Source organism: Podarcis liolepis (genome assembly GCF_965112155.1).
Source record: "Podarcis liolepis genome assembly, chromosome: 6".
Lineage (NCBI taxonomy): Eukaryota > Metazoa > Chordata > Lepidosauria > Squamata > Lacertidae > Podarcis > Podarcis liolepis.
Genome location: NC_139559.1, coordinates 14,473,195 through 14,483,014, shown reverse-complemented (window position 1 = coordinate 14,483,014; position 9,820 = coordinate 14,473,195).

Here is a 9,820-nt window from a genome sequence, read left to right as displayed (position 1 = left end):
TTCCCTCCCCCTTTCAGAAACAAGACTACAAAACTCACCATTCTTGTGCATTCAATAAAAATAATGGTGCTCTATAAATGCATTGCAAAAAGTAAATCTCCACACTCATTTAAGGTCGTTGCATTGCATCGCCTCCATCCAATGCCTGTGCAATTTTATTATCCCTATTGGCTCCCCCCCCCCCTTTAGCAGGCATACAATGTCTTCCCTTTCAGCCTGAAGTCAGATGAACCCGTATGAAGATGTTTGTGATTCACATAGGGTGTCAAACCGAAGAATATGATGCTTTATGGCCAGTGCCAGCAGCAGTGTACTTTACAGCCAAGCATTTCAGAATGCTGGGTTCACGCTGTGATTTACTTGCTTTTAAAGGTCTGTGACCTACTCCATTTCCTTCTACACTGACATAGCAACATATATAGTCCCCAGCAGTATATGCTGAGTACACCAAAATTTCACATCTTAGTGAGATGCTTACTGGGGGAAATACAACTATCTGAGCAGTTTTAGAAAGTACAGAGTTAACAGCTTTTTAGCTTGATCCAAACAACACAGTTCTGGCCTGGAGATTAGATAGAGGGGAGGAACTTCCAACTCCATGATTCTATTCTATGGCATGGTTGTTTGATTCTAACCTTGCTTATTAGAAGAGTTTGGATTTGATATCCCGCCTTTCACTCCCCTTCAGGAGTCTCAAAGCGGCTAACATTCTCCTTTCCCTTCCTCCCCCACAACAAACACTCTGTGAGGTGAGTGGGGCTGAGAGACTTCAAAGAAGTGTGACTGGCCCAAGGTCACCCAGCAGCTGCATGTGGAGGAGCGGAGACACGAACCCGGTTCCCCAGATTACGTGACTACCGCTCTTAACCACTACACCACACTGGCTTATTAAGAGAGTGAGAATCCAGCTGCCTCACTTCTACTCCCTTGGAACACCCCATTTTGGGGATTTCAATGGGCTACTGCTAGCGATACTCCCCATGCCCAGACACTTGGCAGGTGGAATGAGGATCTCTGTGTCAATGAGCCCAGGCCAGCAGAGCAAGGTAGAGGGTCACTTCCATCCAATCCACCCCCACCCTGAGATGGACAGAAAGCTTGCATCCCAAGTCAGCTGGTCCAAAACGGACTTTATAAAGGCTCCAGGATATGGTATGCCATTTGAGCAACTCGTCTCACTGGAGAGGACCCTAGCTAGGTAAGTGTCAGCTCCTTTTTGAACCTTGTTTTGCTTAATCTGGGGTTATTCTGCTACCTTCCAACCCTCCTGAAATTCAGCTGTTGCTTTTGGAATTTGCCAGGATCAGCCCCTCCACGTGTCCCTATTTTCCAGGGGCATTCCCAGATTTACAGAAGCCATCCTGGTTTCTGATTTGATCCTGGAATGTTCCACTTTTCCTTAGGACATCCCTATTTTATCGGCGAAATGTTGGAGTGTATGGGGTTATGTGACCCCCAAGCCAAGGATGTAAGTAACTATACAAACTTTAGAAGGCGTCTGAAGGCAGCCCTGTACAGGGAAATATGTTTTTTATGTTTAATTATGTTTTTATATATGTTGGAAGCTGCCCAGAGTGGCTGGGGCAACCCAATCAGATGGGTAAGATGATGATGATGATGATGATGATGATGATGATGGAACAGGACACCCCTATTTTCATCAGAGAAATGTTGGCGGATATGCAAGATAGGCAGGAGGTTTGATTTTGTCTGCTGCTTGTGCAGTTGGAGCCTGTGTCGTTTACTTAATAAAAAGAAGAAATTAGACAACTTTCTGTATGGAATTGGAAAGGAATCACAATGAAGTGTCCCCAACCTGTTTCTTTAAGCCCACCTCATATAGGATTAAAGCTGTGACCCCAATAATTCACAATAGGAAGAGAAGTACTGTAAAACACACACACACACACACACACACACACACACACACAAAATGCACACAACCCTTATAAAATTTTACAAATGGTTGTCCAAGTCCTTTGAGTGCTCAGAGTGGCTGGGGCAACCCAGTCAGATGGGTGGGCTACAAATTTATTATTACTACCCAATTAGTTTCATCCCCCCCCCCCCGGATGCAGCTTGATTTTGTGTCTGCAAAATTCTTCCATGGGGCAGGGGAGCTGAATTAGATTGCAGATCATCATAATATGTTAATTCTTTAAACCAAAGATGCAAGTTGAATTCTTTAAACCAAAGATGCAAGTTGAATCTCTTGACACCAGCCACAAACAACCAGTGGCTTGGTGATTGTCTCTATTCCTGCCGAATGTTTCAGATTTGATTTAGAGACCCTCTAAAAGGCTTCAGTTCAGAGGCGAAAGTGTATAAACTTCCCCAGTGGTAAATGATTGATTATCCTGCCTTGAATCCAAATACCTGAGAGTCTATAGTCTTGATATCACAGGCAGTCACTGATAAGAGTGATACATGGACACAGATATCCATATAAGTGACCTCAAGGCATTAATCAGCCACCATTCTTTCGGGAGGGTGGATCTGTGTTTGCCACAACCATATAGCTGCCATCTCTTGATGAAATCAGTGGTAACAGTCAGGCTAGTGGAGGTGGTTGATAACAACCAGTAATAATACTTGTCTTGTCATTCAGCTGAGCATTTAGCTAACATGTCTGCTTCTCTGGAATTTCCATATGAAAAACCATAGAATTGTTGAGTTGGAAGGGGTTCCAAGGGTCATCTAGTCCAGCCCCCTGCAATGCAGGAATCTCAGCTAAAGCAACCATGACAGATGGCCATCCTACCTCTGCTTATAAACCTCCAAGGAAGGAGAGTCCACAACTTCCTAAGGGATACCTTTCCACTATCAAACAGCTCTTGCTGCCAGAAAGTTCTTCCTGGATTCTTTATTCAAGAAAACAGCGTACAAGCAGAGAAGCCTCAAGGCAAGGCTGGCCCCCCAGTAATACAGTTGCCAGGACGGATGATATCTGTGCCTCCTACTTCCTGCTAAGTCTCCACAGCAGCCTTAAGCTACACCTGGGAGGAACCGAGCCCTTTGTTCTGCTACACGCAAGGTTCTTCATGTCTTGGAGACATGTGGGGAGGGGAACTTACTACAGTCAGAAAGGCAAGCTCTGTGGATGCTTCTGAAGCCTCTGGCCCTTCCTTCCCAGCTTCATGTCCTGAGTCTGAACTGTTTCCTGCCTCTGGCTCTTCTCTCTCACTCAAGCCTGTTGCTTCTGCATATTCATCCAGTGCTTTACAAGCTGCACTGGCTCCCGGTGGAGTACAGGGTCAGATTTAAGGTGCTGCTTTTGACCTTTAAAGCCCTTCACGGCCTAGGACCCTCGTACCTACGGGACCGCCTCTCCCGGTATGCCCCACGGAGAGCCTCAAGGTCCATAAATAACAACACCCTAGTGGTCCCAGGCCCTAAGGAAGTTAGATTGGCTTCAACCAGAGCCAGGGCCTTTTCAACTCTGGCTCCGGCCTGGTGGAATGCTCTGTCTCATGAGACCAGGGCCCTGCGGGATCTGATTTCTTTCCGCAGGGCCTGTAAGACAGAGCTGTTCCGCCTGGCCTTTGGCTTGGAGCCAATTTGATTCCCCCCCCCCCATTTTCTTTTTTCTTTTCCTTCTCCTGCAATGAGGCTACATTTTAATATTTTAATGTTCCATTATTTTAATGTTGTATTTTATTTTTGTTTTTAAGTTGTAATCATTCATCTTGTTTTTATTATTGCTTGTAAGCCGCTCTGAGCCTGGCCTTGGCTGGGGAGGGCGGGGTATAAATAAAAAATAATTATTATTATTATTATTATTATCCAACCATTCTGCCCCCAATTCATCCTCTGACCTGTCCTCAGTGTCCCACCTGGCTCTGAGCCTTCCTCCTCTGGGACTTCCATGGGGGGGGGGCGGTGTTCTCCGTCTGGAATCTCCCACCACTCCTCATAATCCAGTCTCCGAGACTAGCCCTTGATGCCCTCAGTGTCTTGTGTGAAAAGAGTAGATTGTGTGTCCTCTTCAGAGCCCAAGCTTTGGTTTCTTGGCCACTAGCATGTACAGTGGTACCTCGAGTTACGAACGCTTCAACTTACGTTTTTCCGGGTTACGAACGATTGTAACCCGGAAGTAAGTTGTCCAAGCTCTCGGAGACCTCGCCGCTGCCTGGAGGCAAACCCGGACATCGGCGGGGCCTATGGAGGCCTCCGTCTCTGAGGCCTCTGCAAATGCAGGGAACCAAGCCCAGACATCCACGGTGCCTGCAGGGCTCCGCAAATGCCAGGAGCCGAGCCCCAACATCCATGGGGCCTGCAGAGGCTCTGCAACTGGGCTCCAGCCGCAGGAGCTCTCTGAGGCCTCCACGAATGCTAGGAGCCAAGCCGATTGTGATTGTGGAAGAGGACCCTGAGCCCCCTCCACACAGTGAGTGCACATAAGAAAAGAAATACGTTAATTTTTTCCATCTAAAATACTGTCTTATTTATTTTATAGTGCAGTACATTGATTATTGCCTTCATTTTATGGATCAATGGTCTCGTGAAACAGTAAAATTCGTGTTAAATTGCTGTTTTAGGGGGTGTTTTTCATCGTCTGGAACGGATCAATCCACTTTCCATTACTTTTAATGGGAATGTCCGCTTCAGGTTAAGAACGCTTCAGGTTAACGCTTCGAAAAATTGAAAGGAAAGGTGCGAGACTGGTTTCATTATGCCCAAATTTTAGAGATCTTTAAAAAAGACAAAAAAATTGGTTTCCAGGTGGAAAAATCAAAATTAGAGACAGAACTACTTGAACCTAAGACGAAAGTGCTTTCAAGAATGTATAACTTGTTGCTTAAATGGAATACTCAAGATGAGATAGTCAAATCAGCTATGATAAAATGGGCACAAGACATTGGGTACAACATTATGTTTGAAGACTGGGAAAGGTTATGGACCACCGGTATGAAATTCACGGCATGTAATGCCTTAAAAGAAAACATTATGAAAATGGTATACAGGTGGTACATGACCCCAGTCAAACTTGCAAAGATATACCATCTGTCTGACAATAAATGTTGGAAATGCAAAGAGGCTGAAGGAACATTCTTTCACCTCTGGTGGACATGCCCGAGGGTGAAGGCTTTTTGGGAAATGATTTACAATGAGTTGAAAAAGGTGTTTAAGTACACCTTTCATAAGAAACCAGAGGCCTTCCTCCTGGGCATTGTAGGCCAGAGAGTGTCAAAAAAAGATAGAACTTTCTTTTTATATACAACTACAGCAGCAAGAATCCTTATAGCCAAATATTGGAAGGCACAGGAGTTACCCACGCTGGAAGAATGGCATTCGCAGCTGATGGACTACATGGAATTAGCCGAAATGACCGGCAGAATCCGAGATCTGGGAGAAGAGGCAATGGAAGAGGATTGGAAAAAATTTAAGGACTATCTACAAAAACACTATAAGTTATATGAATGTTGAGAATTTGCTAAGCTTTTGGGAAAAACACGCTTCAGTATTGAGATTTGTAAATGATGGAAATTAAGTTATGATTTTGAAAAGTATAAATTACAGATTATATAACTAAATGAAAGTACAAAAACACATAAAATAAGGTATCAATTTGCTGTTTATTTTCATTGTAAAGAAAGCAGGGGATGGAGGACGTGGGGAAGTCCAGTTGATTTTGAAAATAGTTTTGAAAAAGTGAATTTTCTTTTATAATTTCTTCTTTTTTCTGTAAAATCGCTTTTGTTGTGTTATTGACGATGTATTCTGACCTTGGAAAAAAAGCAATAAAAAAATTATTTTTTTAAAAAAAAAAGAACGCTTCAGGTTAAGAACAGACGTCCGTAACCAATTAAGTACTTAACCTGAGGTACCACTGTAATGGTATAGAGTATAGAAGACTAGATTAGATAACTTTATTTACAGCATGCACCGCGGAAAGTTCTTAGTAAACCATAATATTTTTTATTTTAAACTACTGTATAGTGATAGGCTTAAAATATTTGTTTGCAAACTATTATGTTGCTTGAAATATTTCAGCAGTGCATCCTACATCCCCATCTCAGGCACAGATTGCTGGCCCAGCAGATCTTAGGACCTGGATATAAAATATTATGAGAAGTGAACAGCTCCCACACCAATAAAGCTGAATGCCTTGAGGGATGGCAATCAGACCAAAGGGTATCCAGTAGAAATGTGTCCCGTTGACAATTTCATTAAGTCGGCATTTGCTCTGCAAGGAGCCATCAAACATTCTTCCAAACTGCTTCATCGCAGAAACAACTGTCCTGTTAATATCTCGTTGCTTTCCAGAACAAGTTCTCTACTTGCATTACAAAGCAATAAATATCCAGTGTTGTAGAACGGCAGCTCTCTGGCTTGAAGAGCAATGAAAAGTCCAATTTTGTCATGGTGTGTTGTGGGGGTGGGGGCAGGATTTATTGATCAAAACAGCTGTGCAACCACCATTCATTTCCTTGATCCTGAGGGACCCTTGAACTACTGAAACGAATGGAAGACATTCAGCAGTGGAAAGACTGCTGTCGTGTGGTAGATAAAATCAGGTATGTTTTATTTTCATGCTGGAAAGAGGTCCCAGGAAATATAATCACAAGTCAAAATAATGCCAGGGAGGTTCTTGGGTAGCAGAGAATGTTGAATTTTTTTCAAAGCTAGATTTTTAAAATAGTGTTGTGGGTCTACTATCTGACTGCTATTAACAGACTATCACCTGGGCTTTGCCTTAATTCGTTTTGAATTACAGTGGTACCTCAGGTTACATACGCTTCAGGTTACATACGCTTCAGGTTACAGACTCTGCTAACCCAGAAATAGTGCTTCAGGTTAAGAACTTTGCTTCAGGATGAGAACAGAAATCGGGCTCCAGCGGCGCAGCGGCAGCAGGAGGCCCCATTAGCTAAAGTGGTGCTTCAGGTTAAGAAAGGTTTCAGGTTAAGTACGGACCTCTGGAACGAATTAAGCTCTTAACCTGAGGTACCACTGTAATTTTATAATGAAATGATTTTAGAATGTTTTATCATTTTACTGTTGTTAGCCGCTTTGAGCCCGGCTTCAACTGGGGAGGGTGGGATATAAATAATTTATTATTATTATTATTAAAGCAGGCATGTCCAAAGTCCATTTTGGGGGCCTAATCCAGCCTGCTGGTCGATTAAATCCAGCCCCCGTGGCAGTATATGTCCTGGGGTAAAATGCTAGAAAAAGCTCAACAACTTGGGGTAAAATTGTAAAAAAAGCTCAACAACTTCAATCCTAACAACTTTGATCAGCTCTCACACATGTTCACTACTTATGGCACTCTTTGAAAAATGTTTGGGCACCCCTGCCCTAAAGTAATGCCTGATCAGAGTCTGATATTTAGCACACAAAAAATGTTAATGTTTCCTAAAGCCCATGGCAAATGAGTATCGATGGTTAGGAGGCTGATGCCGGTCGCCTCCCTTGGGCAGCTTAGAACAGCTGCTGGAGAAGCTACCACAGCTGAGGCCCAGCCCTGCGTGACGCACCAGATATGGGGCAGGCAGGGGGCACCCTGAGCGGGAAGAACAGACCCTCCAAGTGTCCCTATTTTCCAGGGACATCCCTGATTTAGAGAAGCAGTCCCTGTTTCTGATTTCAACCTGGAACATCCAATTTCCTCAGGACATCCCTATTTCCATTCGAGAAATGTTGGAGGGTATGGAGTTATCACACACACACACACACACACACACACACACCGCAGCCGTCTGAAGGCAGTCCTGTACAGGGAAGGTTTTTAAAAATGTTTTATTATGTTTCTATATATGTTGGAAGCTGCCCAGAATTGCTGGGGCAACCCAGTAAGATGCATAGCTGTCAACCGTCCCTTATTTGGCGGGAAAGTCCCTTATCCCAGCGCTGTGTCCCGCTGCTGTCCCTTATTGATTATGTCCCTTAAATTTCCCGGGTTTCAAAGGAAGCAGCTCCTCTCCCTCCCTCCCTGCCGGCCAGGGAGGAGGGAGGCTCCAACTGTGTTGCTTGGCTGCGTTGCTCACCCAATAAGGAATCTAAGAACGACTGGGGGGGGGTGGAGCTTGCATGCCTTGTGGCGATCAAATCGGCCGCGTTGCCTGGGGACTCGCCTTTGCTCAGCGCTTCCCAGCGGAGAGGCGATGGTAGTTTTCCTTGCTGCAGCCCCTTGGCTGGGTTGCTGCGCTGTGGGAACCACCGCTTGAGGCTTCTTTTGGCTGCTGGGCTGGCTGGGCTTTCTGCCTTTGGCTTGGAGGGGCTCAGAAGTTGAACATACCTGTGCCCAAAAAATCCCTTATTTTGGCTGCTGATCCCTTATTTTTGAGGCTGCTGGTCCCTTATTTTCAAATCTGTAAGTTGACAGCTATGGTAAGATGTCTGGCGTATAAATACTAAAATTATGGAATGGGACGTCCCTATTTTCATCAGGGAAATGTTGGAGGGTATGTGTGAAATTTCCACCATCAGATGGTGTGCTTCAAGCTTTTCCTATGACAACTGCTTTATGAACTGTTCGATTTTATCAGGGAAATTGTTTGCCCTTCCCACAGTGATTTTTGTGTCACGCTAACATCCTGGACGTAGGGAGGGAGCACTTGCCAGGTCACAGCGTCACACAAGTGTGTTTGTAATTCCAAAGGCCAGCATAATAACAATAATAAATCTCTCTGGAGGAGGGGAAGGAAGACCTGTAACAGGATGTTTCTGAGCCATGGGGCTGGGCACGGATGAGTAACATCGCACTTACATTATGTGCCATATGAAATCACTGCTTTAATTCTGTTTGCAGCCAGTTCTGGAAAAACATGGCTCCCATACTAAATGAGCCCAGTTGCATTCAAATGTTTTTAAGACCAGTAGCTATTTTTATACATCACATTGCACTAGAAAATTAAATAGTCTTCTAGACCTTGGTTAAGATCTGAGGTTTATTTACGACGTGGGCTTTGCAACATAAGCTTGCAGCCCGTCTCCACAGTACAGTGCTACCTCAGGTTACATACGCTTCAGGTTACATATGCTTCAGGTTACAGACTCCGCTAACCCATAAATATTGCTTCAGGTTAAGAACTTTGCTTCAGGATGAGAACAGAAATTGTGCTCCGGCGGCGCGGCAGCTGCAGGAGGCTCCATTAGCTAAAGTGGTGCTTCAGGTTAAGAACAGTTTCAGGTTAAGTACGGAACGACCTCTGGAACGAATTAAGTACTTAACCCGAGGTACCACTGTATTGTGCTTTGGTTCAGGGCTTCAGGCAGTCTGTAGCATACCCTCCAAGGGTTCTGATTTTCCAGAAACAGTGCCTGAATTCTGAAAAGTCATCCTGGCTTCTGATTTGATCCCAGAATATCCCTAGATTCCAGTCTTTCTTCTTCCCAGCAACCCTTGCTAAAAGCTCTCTTTTCCTGTCACCTCAGAACCAGTTGCCCTGGCAAGCTCTCAACAGCCCTCTGTTGTTTCTTAATGGCCCTAGCTTGGCCAGGTTGCTTTGCATAGGCTAGCCAAGGAATACCAATGCAGCTTGTATTTCTCCCTTCGCATCCCAAATCATGAAAACCCTACCATTTATTAAATTCTAGGGTTCAGGGGGGTCCCCCCAAATCGTTCCTCTGAGAATACAGAAACCACTGGCCCAGTTTCGCTTCCAACCTGATAGGCAAACTTCCGAGTTTGTTCCTACAGGAAATGGCGACGGGACACTGTAATTAACTTCACCAGCAATGGCCAATCATTTAGGAAACAAGGAAAACCCAAATCATTCTAAGAATCTGGTTTTGCAACCTCTCCTCTGCCAAACTAGGCAGGGAAATAAATGGGTGTGATAAAGCTGTCACGAGATGGAAGGAATAAAATATA